General features: G+C 48.7%; 11 non-coding genes across 11 annotated transcripts; 6 read left to right on the top strand and 5 right to left on the bottom strand.

Moving 5' to 3' along the window:
- Window positions 1-158: 158 nt before the first annotated feature.
- Window positions 159-231, top strand: trnak-cuu (transfer RNA lysine (anticodon CUU)). Its single transcript has one exon. It is a non-coding gene; the product is annotated as a tRNA-Lys (tRNA).
- Window positions 232-3,022: 2,791 nt separating this feature from the next.
- On the bottom strand, window positions 3,023-3,105 carry trnal-cag (transfer RNA leucine (anticodon CAG)). The gene has a single exon. It is a non-coding gene; the product is annotated as a tRNA-Leu (tRNA).
- A 1,172-nt stretch (window positions 3,106-4,277) lies between these two features.
- On the top strand, window positions 4,278-4,350 carry trnak-cuu (transfer RNA lysine (anticodon CUU)). Its single transcript has one exon. It is a non-coding gene; the product is annotated as a tRNA-Lys (tRNA).
- Window positions 4,351-7,141: 2,791 nt separating this feature from the next.
- On the bottom strand, window positions 7,142-7,224 carry trnal-cag (transfer RNA leucine (anticodon CAG)). The gene has a single exon. It is a non-coding gene; the product is annotated as a tRNA-Leu (tRNA).
- A 1,172-nt stretch (window positions 7,225-8,396) lies between these two features.
- On the top strand, window positions 8,397-8,469 carry trnak-cuu (transfer RNA lysine (anticodon CUU)). Its single transcript has one exon. It is a non-coding gene; the product is annotated as a tRNA-Lys (tRNA).
- A 2,791-nt stretch (window positions 8,470-11,260) lies between these two features.
- trnal-cag (transfer RNA leucine (anticodon CAG)) lies at window positions 11,261-11,343 on the bottom strand. Its single transcript has one exon. It is a non-coding gene; the product is annotated as a tRNA-Leu (tRNA).
- Window positions 11,344-12,515: 1,172 nt separating this feature from the next.
- trnak-cuu (transfer RNA lysine (anticodon CUU)) lies at window positions 12,516-12,588 on the top strand. The gene has a single exon. It is a non-coding gene; the product is annotated as a tRNA-Lys (tRNA).
- Window positions 12,589-15,379: 2,791 nt separating this feature from the next.
- On the bottom strand, window positions 15,380-15,462 carry trnal-cag (transfer RNA leucine (anticodon CAG)). Its single transcript has one exon. It is a non-coding gene; the product is annotated as a tRNA-Leu (tRNA).
- A 1,172-nt stretch (window positions 15,463-16,634) lies between these two features.
- trnak-cuu (transfer RNA lysine (anticodon CUU)) lies at window positions 16,635-16,707 on the top strand. The gene has a single exon. It is a non-coding gene; the product is annotated as a tRNA-Lys (tRNA).
- A 2,791-nt stretch (window positions 16,708-19,498) lies between these two features.
- On the bottom strand, window positions 19,499-19,581 carry trnal-cag (transfer RNA leucine (anticodon CAG)). Its single transcript has one exon. It is a non-coding gene; the product is annotated as a tRNA-Leu (tRNA).
- A 1,172-nt stretch (window positions 19,582-20,753) lies between these two features.
- Window positions 20,754-20,826, top strand: trnak-cuu (transfer RNA lysine (anticodon CUU)). The gene has a single exon. It is a non-coding gene; the product is annotated as a tRNA-Lys (tRNA).
- The last annotated feature ends 785 nt before the right edge of the window (window positions 20,827-21,611 follow it).

The following is a 21,611-nucleotide window of genomic DNA, read 5'->3' on the forward strand; positions in this document are numbered from 1 at the left end:
TTCAATGATTACTGACATTTGCGCTGCTGGAGGTACAGTAATCAACAAAGAACAGGGTGTGCTACTCTCGAATCCGGTCAGCACATGATGAAAAGCCAGGAAGTATACCTTGTCAAATTGCCGTCAACAGGGACAAGTTAACCACCAGCTCCACCGGCGCCCGGCTAGCTCAGTCGGTAGAGCATGAGACTCTTAATCTCAGGGTCGTGGGTTCGAGCCCCACATTGGGCGGTGCCCGTCTCCTTATTAACAAAGTTTCCCGCTCATCCTTGAACCTCTTACACCTCGATGGTACCGAGCACTGCGTTTTAATGCACAGGTGTGATCAAACCGAGATGAAAAGGGCGTATCTAGCTCCTTGCCCGAGAGATAAATCAAGGGTTCCGCAGATAATCCCTTGGCTCCGGTCACCCGGACGCAGATAGGAGCTGCAGCCATCATAACTTGTATGAAAACTAAGAAGAGCTCCTGTCTATTTACAGTTTCATTTACTCTAGCGTTTCCTTAAACATTGCGTGTACGAAGGCTAAGAAATTGGAGAGCTATTCTAATACAATAACTATTAGGAATCTTTTGGGCATAACAGTTTCACTGTGATTTTGCAGGTAACACGTACGTTGGGAAAACATTTTGAACGCGATCAATAACCGCACTGGAAAAATGTGGGAAAGAAAGGGCGAAAAGCGACTCTTCAACATGTGGAAATATCTTCCTGAGCGGAGCCCTCTTCTCGAAGCTCAACACTCTGCAAGAGTCACTTCTCCCAACTTGCGCCCGCAGGTTTCCGTAGTGTGCCTGCAAAGAGCCATCCGCTTGAGACAGGTGCACCTCCCGATTTCATTGAACTAAGCTAGATGCACAATTTCTAATGCAGCCTTCATCACAATAGACAGTTCATTTCTCGAAAGCTTGTCGTAAAAAAAGGAAACAAAGAACGAAAACGTATAGCTGACATTCTTCTGAAGATGCAGATTCAGCTTTGGGGAAATGGACATTTTATGTATGCAGATGCTTTTCAAGCGCTGGTTTTAGAACGTCGCTGTGCTTCCAGCATCCTTTTCAGCCTTCTAAACTGGCTACCGAGGTGCCGATCACATTGTAAAGCGGTTGAGAGGCCGGAGCTGCTCAAACCGCTCTTGCCGTTTCCCATCAATCAAAAGCACTATGTTGTTTCTTTGTATGGAAAGCTTTTCAAGTCTGGCATCGACACGCACCTTTCCTGAAACGTCCAAAAGGTGAATGCTTCGCAAAGAAATCCAGTCTACCTTCAGGGGGCATGATGTTGAAATCGGAATGAGCCCTGGGTGGGCTTGAAGCAGCAGCTGTTCAGTTAACAGCTGCACAGAAACGCACCCCGCTTGCTTTGTATCATTCGCAAGTTTCTGGTTAAAGAGTAAAAAAGGCTGGAATTCTTCTGCCAGCCGGCAGGATTTCTTCTGCACTCACCCAGAAAAGCCAAGAATTGTATTTCATCTTTCGCAAGCTGTATTTTCCAGGAGGAGAATGAATACTTGCATTAAACTGAATCAAGCCGACAGAGACGCACAGCCGTTGTTTTTCTCCATGGGAAGTTTTTCGTTAAGGAAAAACACCGTTGTCATTTTCTTGCCAGCCGGCGGTATTTCTTGTGCAGCGATGAGCCAGATTTGTATTTCGTATTTCGCAAGTTGTGTGAATTTCTTGAAGTTGAAAGTGAATTCGCTCCAGAAAAGAAATGTCCAGTCGCATGAAAGCCGTGGCTGTTTGTTAAACCGCAGGACCTGAGCTTGCGTTCTGTTTCTCATGGCGTTCGCAAAGGCGATTCCTGCCTTTAAAACTGCTGTGACTGCGACTGAAAGTGGCGTGTGGCGCAGCTTCTAAAGTCTTGTTGACGCTCCTCGATGTTGCTTTCTCTCTGCCTAAGGAAGTTCGATTGTCGCGTCGGAACGGGGAGACCTAATCCTTCCAGCTTTAAGCCACCCTTCAGTCTTCTGAAGGGTGTCCGAGTGCTAGCATGTCATTTGGCTTTTTTTTGGGGGGAAACGGAGAGCGACATCGAAAAAGGTTACCGCCGCTGCCTCGCCCTCCGTGTTAAATGATCGCAAGCCGGCGGCGGCGGCGCTCCCTGTAGTCGTGGCCGAGCGGTTAAGGCGATGGGCTAGAAAGCCATTGGGGTCTCCCCGCGTCGGCTCGAATCCTGCCCACTACGGCGCCCTTCTCCTGTCGCTTCGGCCTGCCCAGAAAAAGGCGGAGTGCCGTTTCTCTCTTCCTGCTTCTTGTACAAACGCTAAATCGCTTGGACCTGCTGCCTTGGAAGTAATGTCTTCAACATCCACCAGTGACATTTCACAGCTGGAAGCACACAGCCACGCTTTTGGCATTGGCATGTCTTTTGCGCCCTACTTCCAGCCTTTGAAGACCTAATTATTCAAACTGAAAGAACCGGCTGAATGAGTGTTTGCAGTGCACCAGGAGGAGCAGGGACCATAGCATTGGAGGGGTGAGGATGGCGCAGATGGAAACGTTTTCATGCGCTCCTCTGGGAGGAATGAAAAGAAAAGACGAAACCGGAAACAGTAGTAGCCGCAAGAGGAAGTGTCTTCAAGCGCCAAGCAAGCGCTCCTCGTTAGTATAGTGGTGCGTATCCCCGCCTGTCACGTGGGAGACCAGGGATGGATTGCTTGACGGCGAGCCAGGTTGCTTTTCTCCCATCAGATTCCAACCGCTAATGCTAACGCAGTGTGTGGGAGCTTACATGCTTTTCCTTTCCCGTCTTTTTCGGACGACTATTCCAAAGGGGTAACCTGAAGGAATAGGGGCCTGAAGACACGAGGCATTCTTAAACCAGCACTGGGCTGCACGGCCTTCTGTTGTGATCAGGTTATATTCGAGTGAAAAAGCCAGAGCATCCGCTTCCATCCTATGGAGCACGAGCTAAATCGGAAGAGGCAGGGGATACACCTACGCCTATCGGCGCACGTTCCCTGCGTCAGGCTGCTTCACCCATTTGCACCCGACTGGAGACGGCACTGAGCAAGCTTTTTGTCAGGAGTGGGATTCGAACCCACGCCTCCAGGGGAGACTGCGACCTGAACGCAGCGCCTTAGACCGCTCGGCCATCCTGACGCGGGCCCCCTGTCCCGGGGCGGTCTGATGAGCCACCGCGATCCCACTACGCTCCTCGAGTATCGCACTGTTATTAATACTACAGTGTGACTCCAGCATTAAAATGTTTGGAAAATGTGTCGGCTTTTATAATCCAGTGTAGAGCAGCATGTGATGATTTGTGCTACAACACCAAGCGCTCAAAGTGACGTCTGCGTTTGTCGTTGAAACTTTCAACTCTTTCATCACTTATGTAGGAAATAAAAAGAGCAGTTGTGCGCCACACGCAGAGAGGCCGTCAGCAGAGTGGCGCAGCGGAAGCGTGCTGGGCCCATAACCCAGAGGTCGATGGATCGAAACCATCCTCTGCTACGTGTGTCCTATGCACGATTCGTAAGCATGCCATTGGGTTAGCAAAGTGCCTTCAAATAGTCTGCATCTCCCTTTCTTTAAATTCTGTCCTGAGTTTCTCTCTCGTGTGTGTTTGTGCAAGCTTGACACTTGCGGGACTCTTTAATCTTCACCAATACGGAGATGACCAAATGTGTCTTCGGTTGTTCTGAGGTCTTTGATAGTTTCTTTGAAAGCTTCAACTGAACCTCGAAATCGAAGCAGTTATGTTTATATTGATTTCTCGCGTTAATCATTACGAACCAGGAACAGCCAGCACACTCGGTCGCATTAGTAATTATGTCACGTCTCTACTTAGCAGAGCATTCAAAGGCCCACTGGAAGTAGTAAAGCACTAAAACACTGCAAAACTGAACTCGGGAAAATCATACTGGGAGCTCTGAGCGATGTCTGCATCCAAGCCATCCAATACGGACTCTGAAACCTTGGAATATCAACACTATGATGCGCTACCTTTTACCTGGAGCAAAACGATGGAATTAGAAGAATGCTTACCGCAGGATACAACTGTGCCGCTGTTATTTGGAGCACGGTTTTCACTTGCATGAAAACTACAGCAGAACGTAGAAGGATGATCACTGAGGAGTCCACGCGGGCATGCTGAGGAGATTGTAGGTCGTACATTTCAATGATTACTGACATTTGCGCTGCTGGAGGTACAGTAATCAACAAAGAACAGGGTGTGCTACTCTCGAATCCGGTCAGCACATGATGAAAAGCCAGGAAGTATACCTTGTCAAATTGCCGTCAACAGGGACAAGTTAACCACCAGCTCCACCGGCGCCCGGCTAGCTCAGTCGGTAGAGCATGAGACTCTTAATCTCAGGGTCGTGGGTTCGAGCCCCACGTTGGGCGGTGCCCGTCTCCTTATTAACAAAGTTTCCCGCTCATCCTTGAACCTCTTACACCTCGATGGTACCGAGCACTGCGTTTTAATGCACAGGTGTGATCAAACCGAGATGAAAAGGGCGTATCTAGCTCCTTGCCCGAGAGATAAATCAAGGGTTCCGCAGATAATCCCTTGGCTCCGGTCACCCGGACGCAGATAGGAGCTGCAGCCATCATAACTTGTATGAAAACTAAGAAGAGCTCCTGTCTATTTACAGTTTCATTTACTCTAGCGTTTCCTTAAACATTGCGTGTACGAAGGCTAAGAAATTGGAGAGCTATTCTAATACAATAACTATTAGGAATCTTTTGGGCATAACAGTTTCACTGTGATTTTGCAGGTAACACGTACGTTGGGAAAACATTTTGAACGCGATCAATAACCGCACTGGAAAAATGTGGGAAAGAAAGGGCGAAAAGCGACTCTTCAACATGTGGAAATATCTTCCTGAGCGGAGCCCTCTTCTCGAAGCTCAACACTCTGCAAGAGTCACTTCTCCCAACTTGCGCCCGCAGGTTTCCGTAGTGTGCCTGCAAAGAGCCATCCGCTTGAGACAGGTGCACCTCCCGATTTCATTGAACTAAGCTAGATGCACAATTTCTAATGCAGCCTTCATCACAATAGACAGTTCATTTCTCGAAAGCTTGTCGTAAAAAAAGGAAACAAAGAACGAAAACGTATAGCTGACATTCTTCTGAAGATGCAGATTCAGCTTTGGGGAAATGGACATTTTATGTATGCAGATGCTTTTCAAGCGCTGGTTTTAGAACGTCGCTGTGCTTCCAGCATCCTTTTCAGCCTTCTAAACTGGCTACCGAGGTGCCGATCACATTGTAAAGCGGTTGAGAGGCCGGAGCTGCTCAAACCGCTCTTGCCGTTTCCCATCAATCAAAAGCACTATGTTGTTTCTTTGTATGGAAAGCTTTTCAAGTCTGGCATCGACACGCACCTTTCCTGAAACGTCCAAAAGGTGAATGCTTCGCAAAGAAATCCAGTCTACCTTCAGGGGGCATGATGTTGAAATCGGAATGAGCCCTGGGTGGGCTTGAAGCAGCAGCTGTTCAGTTAACAGCTGCACAGAAACGCACCCCGCTTGCTTTGTATCATTCGCAAGTTTCTGGTTAAAGAGTAAAAAAGGCTGGAATTCTTCTGCCAGCCGGCAGGATTTCTTCTGCACTCACCCAGAAAAGCCAAGAATTGTATTTCATCTTTCGCAAGCTGTATTTTCCAGGAGGAGAATGAATACTTGCATTAAACTGAATCAAGCCGACAGAGACGCACAGCCGTTGTTTTTCTCCATGGGAAGTTTTTCGTTAAGGAAAAACACCGTTGTCATTTTCTTGCCAGCCGGCGGTATTTCTTGTGCAGCGATGAGCCAGATTTGTATTTCGTATTTCGCAAGTTGTGTGAATTTCTTGAAGTTGAAAGTGAATTCGCTCCAGAAAAGAAATGTCCAGTCGCATGAAAGCCGTGGCTGTTTGTTAAACCGCAGGACCTGAGCTTGCGTTCTGTTTCTCATGGCGTTCGCAAAGGCGATTCCTGCCTTTAAAACTGCTGTGACTGCGACTGAAAGTGGCGTGTGGCGCAGCTTCTAAAGTCTTGTTGACGCTCCTCGATGTTGCTTTCTCTCTGCCTAAGGAAGTTCGATTGTCGCGTCGGAACGGGGAGACCTAATCCTTCCAGCTTTAAGCCACCCTTCAGTCTTCTGAAGGGTGTCCGAGTGCTAGCATGTCATTTGGCTTTTTTTTGGGGGGAAACGGAGAGCGACATCGAAAAAGGTTACCGCCGCTGCCTCGCCCTCCGTGTTAAATGATCGCAAGCCGGCGGCGGCGGCGCTCCCTGTAGTCGTGGCCGAGCGGTTAAGGCGATGGGCTAGAAAGCCATTGGGGTCTCCCCGCGTCGCCTCGAATCCTGCCCACTACGGCGCCCTTCTCCTGTCGCTTCGGCCTGCCCAGAAAAAGGCGGAGTGCCGTTTCTCTCTTCCTGCTTCTTGTACAAACGCTAAATCGCTTGGACCTGCTGCCTTGGAAGTAATGTCTTCAACATCCACCAGTGACATTTCACAGCTGGAAGCACACAGCCACGCTTTTGGCATTGGCATGTCTTTTGCGCCCTACTTCCAGCCTTTGAAGACCTAATTATTCAAACTGAAAGAACCGGCTGAATGAGTGTTTGCAGTGCACCAGGAGGAGCAGGGACCATAGCATTGGAGGGGTGAGGATGGCGCAGATGGAAACGTTTTCATGCGCTCCTCTGGGAGGAATGAAAAGAAAAGACGAAACCGGAAACAGTAGTAGCCGCAAGAGGAAGTGTCTTCAAGCGCCAAGCAAGCGCTCCTCGTTAGTATAGTGGTGCGTATCCCCGCCTGTCACGTGGGAGACCAGGGATGGATTGCTTGACGGCGAGCCAGGTTGCTTTTCTCCCATCAGATTCCAACCGCTAATGCTAACGCAGTGTGTGGGAGCTTACATGCTTTTCCTTTCCCGTCTTTTTCGGACGACTATTCCAAAGGGGTAACCTGAAGGAATAGGGGCCTGAAGACACGAGGCATTCTTAAACCAGCACTGGGCTGCACGGCCTTCTGTTGTGATCAGGTTATATTCGAGTCAAAAAGCCAGAGCATCCGCTTCCATCCTATGGAGCACGAGCTAAATCGGAAGAGGCAGGGGATACACCTACGCCTATCGGCGCACGTTCCCTGCGTCAGGCTGCTTCACCCATTTGCACCCGACTGGAGACGGCACTGAGCAAGCTTTTTGTCAGGAGTGGGATTCGAACCCACGCCTCCAGGGGAGACTGCGACCTGAACGCAGCGCCTTAGACCGCTCGGCCATCCTGACGCGGGCCCCCTGTCCCGGGGCGGTCTGATGAGCCACCGCGATCCCACTACGCTCCTCGAGTATCGCACTGTTATTAATACTACAGTGTGACTCCAGCATTAAAATGTTTGGAAAATGTGTCGGCTTTTATAATCCAGTGTAGAGCAGCATGTGATGATTTGTGCTACAACACCAAGCGCTCAAAGTGACGTCTGCGTTTGTCGTTGAAACTTTCAACTCTTTCATCACTTATGTAGGAAATAAAAAGAGCAGTTGTGCGCCACACGCAGAGAGGCCGTCAGCAGAGTGGCGCAGCGGAAGCGTGCTGGGCCCATAACCCAGAGGTTGATGGATCGAAACCATCCTCTGCTACGTGTGTCCTATGCACGATTCATAAGCATGCCATTGGGTTAGCAAAGTGCCTTCAAATAGTCTGCATCTCCCTTTCTTTAAATTCTGTCCTGAGTTTCTCTCTCGTGTGTGTTTGTGCAAGCTTGACACTTGCGGGACTCTTTAATCTTCACCAATACGGAGATGACCAAATGTGTCTTCGGTTGTTCTGAGGTCTTTGATAGTTTCTTTGAAAGCTTCAACTGAACCTCGAAATCGAAGCAGTTATGTTTATATTGATTTCTCGCGTTAATCATTACAAACCAGGAACAGCCAGCACACTCGGTCGCATTAGTAATTATGTCACGTCTCTACTTAGCAGAGCATTCAAAGGCCCACTGGAAGTAGTAAAGCACTAAAACACTGCAAAACTGAACTCGGGAAAATCATACTGGGAGCTCTGAGCGATGTCTGCATCCAAGCCATCCAATACGGACTCTGAAACCTTGGAATATCAACACTATGATGCGCTACCTTTTACCTGGAGCAAAACGATGGAATTAGAAGAATGCTTACCGCAGGATACAACTGTGCCGCTGTTATTTGGAGCACGGTTTTCACTTGCATGAAAACTACAGCAGAACGTAGAAGGATGATCACTGAGGAGTCCACGCGGGCATGCTGAGGAGATTGTAGGTCGTACATTTCAATGATTACTGACATTTGCGCTGCTGGAGGTACAGTAATCAACAAAGAACAGGGTGTGCTACTCTCGAATCCGGTCAGCACATGATGAAAAGCCAGGAAGTATACCTTGTCAAATTGCCGTCAACAGGGACAAGTTAACCACCAGCTCCACCGGCGCCCGGCTAGCTCAGTCGGTAGAGCATGAGACTCTTAATCTCAGGGTCGTGGGTTCGAGCCCCACGTTGGGCGGTGCCCGTCTCCTTATTAACAAAGTTTCCCGCTCATCCTTGAACCTCTTACACCTCGATGGTACCGAGCACTGCGTTTTAATGCACAGGTGTGATCAAACCGAGATGAAAAGGGCGTATCTAGCTCCTTGCCCGAGAGATAAATCAAGGGTTCCGCAGATAATCCCTTGGCTCCGGTCACCCGGACGCAGATAGGAGCTGCAGCCATCATAACTTGTATGAAAACTAAGAAGAGCTCCTGTCTATTTACAGTTTCATTTACTCTAGCGTTTCCTTAAACATTGCGTGTACGAAGGCTAAGAAATTGGAGAGCTATTCTAATACAATAACTATTAGGAATCTTTTGGGCATAACAGTTTCACTGTGATTTTGCAGGTAACACGTACGTTGGGAAAACATTTTGAACGCGATCAATAACCGCACTGGAAAAATGTGGGAAAGAAAGGGCGAAAAGCGACTCTTCAACATGTGGAAATATCTTCCTGAGCGGAGCCCTCTTCTCGAAGCTCAACACTCTGCAAGAGTCACTTCTCCCAACTTGCGCCCGCAGGTTTCCGTAGTGTGCCTGCAAAGAGCCATCCGCTTGAGACAGGTGCACCTCCCGATTTCATTGAACTAAGCTAGATGCACAATTTCTAATGCAGCCTTCATCACAATAGACAGTTCATTTCTCGAAAGCTTGTCGTAAAAAAAGGAAACAAAGAACGAAAACGTATAGCTGACAATCTTCTGAAGATGCAGATTCAGCTTTGGGGAAATGGACATTTTATGTATGCAGATGCTTTTCAAGCGCTGGTTTTAGAACGTCGCTGTGCTTCCAGCATCCTTTTCAGCCTTCTAAACTGGCTACCGAGGTGCCGATCACATTGTAAAGCGGTTGAGAGGCCGGAGCTGCTCAAACCGCTCTTGCCGTTTCCCATCAATCAAAAGCACTATGTTGTTTCTTTGTATGGAAAGCTTTTCAAGTCTGGCATCGACACGCACCTTTCCTGAAACGTCCAAAAGGTGAATGCTTCGCAAAGAAATCCAGTCTACCTTCAGGGGGCATGATGTTGAAATCGGAATGAGCCCTGGGTGGGCTTGAAGCAGCAGCTGTTCAGTTAACAGCTGCACAGAAACGCACCCCGCTTGCTTTGTATCATTCGCAAGTTTCTGGTTAAAGAGTAAAAAAGGCTGGAATTCTTCTGCCAGCCGGCAGGATTTCTTCTGCACTCACCCAGAAAAGCCAAGAATTGTATTTCATCTTTCGCAAGCTGTATTTTCCAGGAGGAGAATGAATACTTGCATTAAACTGAATCAAGCCGACAGAGACGCACAGCCGTTGTTTTTCTCCATGGGAAGTTTTTCGTTAAGGAAAAACACCGTTGTCATTTTCTTGCCAGCCGGCGGTATTTCTTGTGCAGCGATGAGCCAGATTTGTATTTCGTATTTCGCAAGTTGTGTGAATTTCTTGAAGTTGAAAGTGAATTCGCTCCAGAAAAGAAATGTCCAGTCGCATGAAAGCCGTGGCTGTTTGTTAAACCGCAGGACCTGAGCTTGCGTTCTGTTTCTCATGGCGTTCGCAAAGGCGATTCCTGCCTTTAAAACTGCTGTGACTGCGACTGAAAGTGGCGTGTGGCGCAGCTTCTAAAGTCTTGTTGACGCTCCTCGATGTTGCTTTCTCTCTGCCTAAGGAAGTTCGATTGTCGCGTCGGAACGGGGAGACCTAATCCTTCCAGCTTTAAGCCACCCTTCAGTCTTCTGAAGGGTGTCCGAGTGCTAGCATGTCATTTGGCTTTTTTTTGGGGGGAAACGGAGAGCGACATCGAAAAAGGTTACCGCCGCTGCCTCGCCCTCCGTGTTAAATGATCGCAAGCCGGCGGCGGCGGCGCTCCCTGTAGTCGTGGCCGAGCGGTTAAGGCGATGGGCTAGAAAGCCATTGGGGTCTCCCCGCGTCGGCTCGAATCCTGCCCACTACGGCGCCCTTCTCCTGTCGCTTCGGCCTGCCCAGAAAAAGGCGGAGTGCCGTTTCTCTCTTCCTGCTTCTTGTACAAACGCTAAATCGCTTGGACCTGCTGCCTTGGAAGTAATGTCTTCAACATCCACCAGTGACATTTCACAGCTGGAAGCACACAGCCACGCTTTTGGCATTGGCATGTCTTTTGCGCCCTACTTCCAGCCTTTGAAGACCTAATTATTCAAACTGAAAGAACCGGCTGAATGAGTGTTTGCAGTGCACCAGGAGGAGCAGGGACCATAGCATTGGAGGGGTGAGGATGGCGCAGATGGAAACGTTTTCATGCGCTCCTCTGGGAGGAATGAAAAGAAAAGACGAAACCGGAAACAGTAGTAGCCGCAAGAGGAAGTGTCTTCAAGCGCCAAGCAAGCGCTCCTCGTTAGTATAGTGGTGCGTATCCCCGCCTGTCACGTGGGAGACCAGGGATGGATTGCTTGACGGCGAGCCAGGTTGCTTTTCTCCCATCAGATTCCAACCGCTAATGCTAACGCAGTGAGTGGGAGCTTACATGCTTTTCCTTTCCCGTCTTTTTCGGACGACTATTCCAAAGGGGTAACCTGAAGGAATAGGGGCCTGAAGACACGAGGCATTCTTAAACCAGCACTGGGCTGCACGGCCTTCTGTTGTGATCAGGTTATATTCGAGTGAAAAAGCCAGAGCATCCGCTTCCATCCTATGGAGCACGAGCTAAATCGGAAGAGGCAGGGGATACACCTACGCCTATCGGCGCACGTTCCCTGCGTCAGGCTGCTTCACCCATTTGCACCCGACTGGAGACGGCACTGAGCAAGCTTTTTGTCAGGAGTGGGATTCGAACCCACGCCTCCAGGGGAGACTGCGACCTGAACGCAGCGCCTTAGACCGCTCGGCCATCCTGACGCGGGCCCCCTGTCCCGGGGCGGTCTGATGAGCCACCGCGATCCCACTACACTCCTCGAGTATCGCACTGTTATTAATACTACAGTGTGACTCCAGCATTAAAATGTTTGGAAAATGTGTCGGCTTTTATAATCCAGTGTAGAGCAGCATGTGATGATTTGTGCTACAACACCAAGCGCTCAAAGTGACGTCTGCGTTTGTCGTTGAAACTTTCAACTCTTTCATCACTTATGTAGGAAATAAAAAGAGCAGTTGTGCGCCACACGCAGAGAGGCCGTCAGCAGAGTGGCGCAGCGGAAGCGTGCTGGGCCCATAACCCAGAGGTCGATGGATCGAAACCATCCTCTGCTACGTGTGTCCTATGCACGATTCATAAGCATGCCATTGGGTTAGCAAAGTGCCTTCAAATAGTCTGCACCTCCCTTTCTTTAAATTCTGTCCTGAGTTTCTCTCTCGTGTGTGTTTGTGCAAGCTTGACACTTGCGGGACTCTTTAATCTTCACCAATACGGAGATGACCAAATGTGTCTTCGGTTGTTCTGAGGTCTTTGATAGTTTCTTTGAAAGCTTCAACTGAACCTCGAAATCGAAGCAGTTATGTTTATATTGATTTCTCACTGTAATCATTACGAACCAGGAACAGCCAGCACACTCGGTCGCATTAGTAATTATGTCACGTCTCTACTTAGCAGAGCATTCAAAGGCCCACTGGAAGTAGTAAAGCACTAAAACACTGCAAAACTGAACTCGGGAAAATCATACTGGGAGCTCTGAGCGATGTCTGCATCCAAGCCATCCAATACGGACTCTGAAACCTTGGAATATCAACACTATGATGCGCTACCTTTTACCTGGAGCAAAACGATGGAATTAGAAGAATGCTTACCGCAGGATACAACTGTGCCGCTGTTATTTGGAGCACGGTTTTCACTTGCATGAAAACTACAGCAGAACGTAGAAGGATGATCACTGAGGAGTCCACGCGGGCATGCTGAGGAGATTGTAGGTCGTACATTTCAATGATTACTGACATTTGCGCTGCTGGAGGTACAGTAATCAACAAAGAACAGGGTGTGCTACTCTCGAATCCGGTCAGCACATGATGAAAAGCCAGGAAGTATACCTTGTCAAATTGCCGTCAACAGGGACAAGTTAACCACCAGCTCCACCGGCGCCCGGCTAGCTCAGTCGGTAGAGCATGAGACTCTTAATCTCAGGGTCGTGGGTTCGAGCCCCACGTTGGGCGGTGCCCGTCTCCTTATTAACAAAGTTTCCCGCTCATCCTTGAACCTCTTACACCTCGATGGTACCGAGCACTGCGTTTTAATGCACAGGTGTGATCAAACCGAGATGAAAAGGGCGTATCTAGCTCCTTGCCCGAGAGATAAATCAAGGGTTCCGCAGATAATCCCTTGGCTCCGGTCACCCGGACGCAGATAGGAGCTGCAGCCATCATAACTTGTATGAAAACTAAGAAGAGCTCCTGTCTATTTACAGTTTCATTTACTCTAGCGTTTCCTTAAACATTGCGTGTACGAAGGCTAAGAAATTGGAGAGCTATTCTAATACAATAACTATTAGGAATCTTTTGGGCATAACAGTTTCACTGTGATTTTGCAGGTAACACGTACGTTGGGAAAACATTTTGAACGCGATCAATAACCGCACTGGAAAAATGTGGGAAAGAAAGGGCGAAAAGCGACTCTTCAACATGTGGAAATATCTTCCTGAGCGGAGCCCTCTTCTCGAAGCTCAACACTCTGCAAGAGTCACTTCTCCCAACTTGCGCCCGCAGGTTTCCGTAGTGTGCCTGCAAAGAGCCATCCGCTTGAGACAGGTGCACCTCCCGATTTCATTGAACTAAGCTAGATGCACAATTTCTAATGCAGCCTTCATCACAATAGACAGTTCATTTCTCGAAAGCTTGTCGTAAAAAAAGGAAACAAAGAACGAAAACGTATAGCTGACAATCTTCTGAAGATGCAGATTCAGCTTTGGGGAAATGGACATTTTATGTATGCAGATGCTTTTCAAGCGCTGGTTTTAGAACGTCGCTGTGCTTCCAGCATCCTTTTCAGCCTTCTAAACTGGCTACCGAGGTGCCGATCACATTGTAAAGCGGTTGAGAGGCCGGAGCTGCTCAAACCGCTCTTGCCGTTTCCCATCAATCAAAAGCACTATGTTGTTTCTTTGTATGGAAAGCTTTTCAAGTCTGGCATCGACACGCACCTTTCCTGAAACGTCCAAAAGGTGAATGCTTCGCAAAGAAATCCAGTCTACCTTCAGGGGGCATGATGTTGAAATCGGAATGAGCCCTGGGTGGGCTTGAAGCAGCAGCTGTTCAGTTAACAGCTGCACAGAAACGCACCCCGCTTGCTTTGTATCATTCGCAAGTTTCTGGTTAAAGAGTAAAAAAGGCTGGAATTCTTCTGCCAGCCGGCAGGATTTCTTCTGCACTCACCCAGAAAAGCCAAGAATTGTATTTCATCTTTCGCAAGCTGTATTTTCCAGGAGGAGAATGAATACTTGCATTAAACTGAATCAAGCCGACAGAGACGCACAGCCGTTGTTTTTCTCCATGGGAAGTTTTTCGTTAAGGAAAAACACCGTTGTCATTTTCTTGCCAGCCGGCGGTATTTCTTGTGCAGCGATGAGCCAGATTTGTATTTCGTATTTCGCAAGTTGTGTGAATTTCTTGAAGTTGAAAGTGAATTCGCTCCAGAAAAGAAATGTCCAGTCGCATGAAAGCCGTGGCTGTTTGTTAAACCGCAGGACCTGAGCTTGCGTTCTGTTTCTCATGGCGTTCGCAAAGGCGATTCCTGCCTTTAAAACTGCTGTGACTGCGACTGAAAGTGGCGTGTGGCGCAGCTTCTAAAGTCTTGTTGACGCTCCTCGATGTTGCTTTCTCTCTGCCTAAGGAAGTTCGATTGTCGCGTCGGAACGGGGAGACCTAATCCTTCCAGCTTTAAGCCACCCTTCAGTCTTCTGAAGGGTGTCCGAGTGCTAGCATGTCATTTGGCTTTTTTTTGGGGGGAAACGGAGAGCGACATTGAAAAAGGTTACCGCCGCCGCCTCGCCCTCCGTGTTAAATGATCGCAAGCCGGCGGCGGCGGCGCTCCCTGTAGTCGTGGCCGAGCGGTTAAGGCGATGGGCTAGAAAGCCATTGGGGTCTCCCCGCGTCGGCTCGAATCCTGCCCACTACGGCGCCCTTCTCCTGTCGCTTCGGCCTGCCCAGAAAAAGGCGGAGTGCCGTTTCTCTCTTCCTGCTTCTTGTACAAACGCTAAATCGCTTGGACCTGCTGCCTTGGAAGTAATGTCTTCAACATCCACCAGTGACATTTCACAGCTGGAAGCACACAGCCACGCTTTTGGCATTGGCATGTCTTTTGCGCCCTACTTCCAGCCTTTGAAGACCTAATTATTCAAACTGAAAGAACCGGCTGAATGAGTGTTTGCAGTGCACCAGGAGGAGCAGGGACCATAGCATTGGAGGGGTGAAGATGGCGCAGATGGAAACGTTTTCATGCGCTCCTCTGGGAGGAATGAAAAGAAAAGACGAAACCGGAAACAGTAGTAGCCGCAAGAGGAAGTGTCTTCAAGCGCCAAGCAAGCGCTCCTCGTTAGTATAGTGGTGCGTATCCCCGCCTGTCACGTGGGAGACCAGGGATGGATTGCTTGACGGCGAGCCAGGTTGCTTTTCTCCCATCAGATTCCAACCGCTAATGCTAACGCAGTGTGTGGGAGCTTACATGCTTTTCCTTTCCCGTCTTTTTCGGACGACTATTCCAAAGGGGTAACCTGAAGGAATAGGGGCCTGAAGACACGAGGCATTCTTAAACCAGCACTGGGCTGCACGGCCTTCTGTTGTGATCAGGTTATATTCGAGTGAAAAAGCCAGAGCATCCGCTTCCATCCTATGGAGCACGAGCTAAATCGGAAGAGGCAGGGGATACACCTACGCCTATCGGCGCACGTTCCCTGCGTCAGGCTGCTTCACCCATTTGCACCCGACTGGAGACGGCACTGAGCAAGCTTTTTGTCAGGAGTGGGATTCGAACCCACGCCTCCAGGGGAGACTGTGACCTGAACGCAGCGCCTTAGACCGCTCGGCCATCCTGACGCGGGCCCCCTGTCCCGGGGCGGTCTGATGAGCCACCGCGATCCCACTACGCTCCTCGAGTATCGCACTGTTATTAATACTACAGTGTGACTCCAGCATTAAAATGTTTGGAAAATGTGTCGGCTTTTATAATCCAGTGTAGAGCAGCATGTGATGATTTGTGCTACAACACCAAGCGCTCAAAGTGACGTCTGCGTTTGTCGTTGAAACTTTCAACTCTTTCATCACTTATGTAGGAAATAAAAAGAGCAGTTGTGCACCACACGCAGAGAGGCCGTCAGCAGAGTGGCGCAGCGGAAGTGTGCTGGGCCCATAACCCAGAGGTCGATGGATCGAAACCATCCTCTGCTACGTGTGTCCTATGCACGATTCCTAAGCATGCCATTGGGTTAGCAAAGTGCCTTCAAATAGTCTGCATCTCCCTTTCTTTAAATTCTGTCCTGAGTTTCTCTCTCGTGTGTGTTTGTGCAAGCTTGACACTTGCGGGACTCTTTAATCTTCACCAATACGGAGATGACCAAATGTGTCTTCGGTTGTTCTGAGGTCTTTGATAGTTTCTTTGAAAGCTTCAACTGAACCTCGAAATCGAAGCAGTTATGTTTATATTGATTTCTCACTGTAATCATTACGAACCAGGAACAGCCAGCACACTCGGTCGCATTAGTAATTATGTCACGTCTCTACTTAGCAGAGCATTCAAAGGCCCACTGGAAGTAGTAAAGCACTAAAACACTGCAAAACTGAACTCGGGAAAATCATACTGGGAGCTCTGAGCGATGTCTGCATCCAAGCCATCCAATACGGACTCTGAAACCTTGGAATATCAACACTATGATGCGCTACCTTTTACCTGGAGCAAAACGATGGAATTAGAAGAATGCTTACCGCAGGATACAACTGTGCCGCTGTTATTTGGAGCACGGTTTTCACTTGCATGAAAACTACAGCAGAACGTAGAAGGATGATCACTGAGGAGTCCACGCGGGCATGCTGAGGAGATTGTAGGTCGTACATTTCAATGATTACTGACATTTGCGCTGCTGGAGGTACAGTAATCAACAAAGAACAGGGTGTGCTACTCTCGAATCCGGTCAGCACATGATGAAAAGCCAGGAAGTATACCTTGTCAAATTGCCGTCAACAGGGACAAGTTAACCACCAGCTCCACCGGCGCCCGGCTAGCTCAGTCGGTAGAGCATGAGACTCTTAATCTCAGGGTCGTGGGTTCGAGCCCCACGTTGGGCGGTGCCCGTCTCCTTATTAACAAAGTTTCCCGCTCATCCTTGAACCTCTTACACCTCGATGGTACCGAGCACTGCGTTTTAATGCACAGGTGTGATCAAACCGAGATGAAAAGGGCGTATCTAGCTCCTTGCCCGAGAGATAAATCAAGGGTTCCGCAGATAATCCCTTGGCTCCGGTCACCCGGACGCAGATAGGAGCTGCAGCCATCATAACTTGTATGAAAACTAAGAAGAGCTCCTGTCTATTTACAGTTTCATTTACTCTAGCGTTTCCTTAAACATTGCGTGTACGAAGGCTAAGAAATTGGAGAGCTATTCTAATACAATAACTATTAGGAATCTTTTGGGCATAACAGTTTCACTGTGATTTTGCAGGTAACACGTACGTTGGGAAAACATTTTGAACGCGATCAATAACCGCACTGGAAAAATGTGGGAAAGAAAGGGCGAAAAGCGACTCTTCAACATGTGGAAATATCTTCCTGAGCGGAGCCCTCTTCTCGAAGCTCAACACTCTGCAAGAGTCACTTCTCCCAACTTGCGCCCGCAGGTTTCCGTAGTGTGCCTGCAAAGAGCCATCCGCTTGAGACAGGTGCACCTCCCGATTTCATTGAACTAAGCTAGATGCACAATTTCTAATGCAGCCTTCATCACAATAGACAGTTCATTTCTCGAAAGCTTGTCGTAAAAAAAGGAAACAAAGAACGAAAACGTATAGCTGACAATCTTCTGAAGATGCAGATTCAGCTTTGGGGAAATGGACATTTTATGTATGCAGATGCTTTTCAAGCGCTGGTTTTAGAACGTCGCTGTGCTTCCAGCATCCTTTTCAGCCTTCTAAACTGGCTACCGAGGTGCCGATCACATTGTAAAGCGGTTGAGAGGCCGGAGCTGCTCAAACCGCTCTTGCCGTTTCCCATCAATCAAAAGCACTATGTTGTTTCTTTGTATGGAAAGCTTTTCAAGTCTGGCATCGACACGCACCTTTCCTGAAACGTCCAAAAGGTGAATGCTTCGCAAAGAAATCCAGTCTACCTTCAGGGGGCATGATGTTGAAATCGGAATGAGCCCTGGGTGGGCTTGAAGCAGCAGCTGTTCAGTTAACAGCTGCACAGAAACGCACCCCGCTTGCTTTGTATCATTCGCAAGTTTCTGGTTAAAGAGTAAAAAAGGCTGGAATTCTTCTGCCAGCCGGCAGGATTTCTTCTGCACTCACCCAGAAAAGCCAAGAATTGTATTTCATCTTTCGCAAGCTGTATTTTCCAGGAGGAGAATGAATACTTGCATTAAACTGAATCAAGCCGACAGAGACGCACAGCCGTTGTTTTTCTCCATGGGAAGTTTTTCGTTAAGGAAAAACACCGTTGTCATTTTCTTGCCAGCCGGCGGTATTTCTTGTGCAGCGATGAGCCAGATTTGTATTTCGTATTTCGCAAGTTGTGTGAATTTCTTGAAGTTGAAAGTGAATTCGCTCCAGAAAAGAAATGTCCAGTCGCATGAAAGCCGTGGCTGTTTGTTAAACCGCAGGACCTGAGCTTGCGTTCTGTTTCTCATGGCGTTCGCAAAGGCGATTCCTGCCTTTAAAACTGCTGTGACTGCGACTGAAAGTGGCGTGTGGCGCAGCTTCTAAAGTCTTGTTGACGCTCCTCGATGTTGCTTTCTCTCTGCCTAAGGAAGTTCGATTGTCGCGTCGGAACGGGGAGACCTAATCCTTCCAGCTTTAAGCCACCCTTCAGTCTTCTGAAGGGTGTCCGAGTGCTAGCATGTCATTTGGCTTTTTTTTGGGGGGAAGCGGAGAGCGACATTGAAAAAGGTTACCGCCGCCGCCTCGCCCTCCGTGTTAAATGATCGCAAGCCGGCGGCGGCGGCGCTCCCTGTAGTCGTGGCCGAGCGGTTAAGGCGATGGGCTAGAAAGCCATTGGGGTCTCCCCGCGTCGGCTCGAATCCTGCCCACTACGGCGCCCTTCTCCTGTCGCTTCGGCCTGCCCAGAAAAAGGCGGAGTGCCGTTTCTCTCTTCCTGCTTCTTGTACAAACGCTAAATCGCTTGGACCTGCTGCCTTGGAAGTAATGTCTTCAACATCCACCAGTGACATTTCACAGCTGGAAGCACACAGCCACGCTTTTGGCATTGGCATGTCTTTTGCGCCCTACTTCCAGCCTTTGAAGACCTAATTATTCAAACTGAAAGAACCGGCTGAATGAGTGTTTGCAGTGCACCAGGAGGAGCAGGGACCATAGCATTGGAGGGGTGAAGATGGCGCAGATGGAAACGTTTTCATGCGCTCCTCTGGGAGGAATGAAAAGAAAAGACGAAACCGGAAACAGTAGTAGCCGCAAGAGGAAGTGTCTTCAAGCGCCAAGCAAGCGCTCCTCGTTAGTATAGTGGTGCGTATCCCCGCCTGTCACGTGGGAGACCAGGGATGGATTGCTTGACGGCGAGCCAGGTTGCTTTTCTCCCATCAGATTCCAACCGCTAATGCTAACGCAGTGTGTGGGAGCTTACATGCTTTTCCTTTCCCGTCTTTTTCGGACGACTATTCCAAAGGGGTAACCTGAAGGAATAGGGGCCTGAAGACACGAGGCATTCTTAAACCAGCACTGGGCTGCACGGCCTTCTGTTGTGATCAGGTTATATTCGAGTCAAAAAGCCAGAGCATCCGCTTCCATCCTATGGAGCACGAGCTAAATCGGAAGAGGCAGGGGATACACCTACGCCTATCGGCGCACGTTCCCTGCGTCAGGCTGCTTCACCCATTTGCACCCGACTGGAGACGGCACTGAGCAAGCTTTTTGTCAGGAGTGGGATTCGAACCCACGCCTCCAGGGGAGACTGTGACCTGAACGCAGCGCCTTAGACCGCTCGGCCATCCTGACGCGGGCCCCCTGTCCCGGGGCGGTCTGATGAGCCACCGCGATCCCACTACGCTCCTCGAGTATCGCACTGTTATTAATACTACAGTGTGACTCCAGCATTAAAATGTTTGGAAAATGTGTCGGCTTTTATAATCCAGTGTAGAGCAGCATGTGATGATTTGTGCTACAACACCAAGCGCTCAAAGTGACGTCTGCGTTTGTCGTTGAAACTTTCAACTCTTTCATCACTTATGTAGGAAATAAAAAGAGCAGTTGTGCGCCACACGCAGAGAGGCCGTCAGCAGAGTGGCGCAGCGGAAGTGTGCTGGGCCCATAACCCAGAGGTCGATGGATCGAAACCATCCTCTGCTACGTGTGTCCTATGCACGATTCATAAGCATGCCATTGGGTTAGCAAAGTGCCTTCAAATAGTCTGCATCTCCCTTTCTTTAAATTCTGTCCTGAGTTTCTCTCTCGTGTGTGTTTGTGCAAGCTTGACACTTGCGGGACTCTTTAATCTTCACCAATACGGAGATGACCAAATGTGTCTTCGGTTGTTCTGAGGTCTTTGATAGTTTCTTTGAAAGCTTCAACTGAACCTCGAAATCGAAGCAGTTATGTTTATATTGATTTCTCACTGTAATCATTACGAACCAGGAACAGCCAGCACACTCGGTCGCATTAGTAATTATGTCACGTCTCTACTTAGCAGAGCATTCAAAGGCCCACTGGAAGTAGTAAAGCACTAAAACACTGCAAAACTGAACTCGGGAAAATCATACTGGGAGCTCTGAGCGATGTCTGCATCCAAGCCATCCAATACGGACTCTGAAACCTTGGAATATCAACACTATGATGCGCTACCTTTTACCTGGAGCAAAACGATGGAATTAGAAGAATGCTTACCGCAGGATACAACTGTGCCGCTGTTATTTGGAGCACGGTTTTCACTTGCATGAAAACTACAGCAGAACGTAGAAGGATGATCACTGAGGAGTCCACGCGGGCATGCTGAGGAGATTGTAGGTCGTACATTTCAATGATTACTGACATTTGCGCTGCTGGAGGTACAGTAATCAACAAAGAACAGGGTGTGCTACTCTCGAATCCGGTCAGCACATGATGAAAAGCCAGGAAGTATACCTTGTCAAATTGCCGTCAACAGGGACAAGTTAACCACCAGCTCCACCGGCGCCCGGCTAGCTCAGTCGGTAGAGCATGAGACTCTTAATCTCAGGGTCGTGGGTTCGAGCCCCACGTTGGGCGGTGCACGTCTCCTTATTAACAAAGTTTCCCGCTCATCCTTGAACCTCTTACACCTCGATGGTACCGAGCACTGCGTTTTAATGCACAGGTGTGATCAAACCGAGATGAAAAGGGCGTATCTAGCTCCTTGCCCGAGAGATAAATCAAGGGTTCCGCAGATAATCCCTTGGCTCCGGTCACCCGGACGCAGATAGGAGCTGCAGCCATCATAACTTGTATGAAAACTAAGAAGAGCTCCTGTCTATTTACAGTTTCATTTACTCTAGCGTTTCCTTAAACATTGCGTGTACGAAGGCTAAGAAATTGGAGAGCTATTCTAATACAATAACTATTAGGAATCTTTTCGGCATAACAGTTTCACTGTGATTTTGCAGGTAACACGTACGTTGGGAAAACATTTTGAACGCGATCAATAACCGCACTGGAAAAATGTGGGAAAGAAAGGGCGAAAAGCGACTCTTCAACATGTGGAAATATCTTCCTGAGCGGAGCCCTCTTCTCGAAGCTCAACACTCTGCAAGAGTCACTTCTCCCAACTTGCGCCCGCAGGTTTCCGTAGTGTGCCTGCAAAGAGCCATCCGCTTGAGACAGGTGCACCTCCCGATTTCATTGAACTAAGCTAGATGCACAATTTCTAATGCAGCCTTCATCACAATAGACAGTTCATTTCTCGAAAGCTTGTCGTAAAAAAAGGAAACAAAGAACGAAAACGTATAGCTGACAATCTTCTGAAGATGCAGATTCAGCTTTGGGGAAATGGACATTTTATGTATGCAGATGCTTTT

Source organism: Lepisosteus platostomus, chromosome 26, assembly GCF_059453375.1.
Source record: "Lepisosteus platostomus isolate fLepPlt1 chromosome 26, fLepPlt1.hap1, whole genome shotgun sequence".
NCBI classification, from domain to species: domain Eukaryota; kingdom Metazoa; phylum Chordata; class Actinopteri; order Semionotiformes; family Lepisosteidae; genus Lepisosteus; species Lepisosteus platostomus.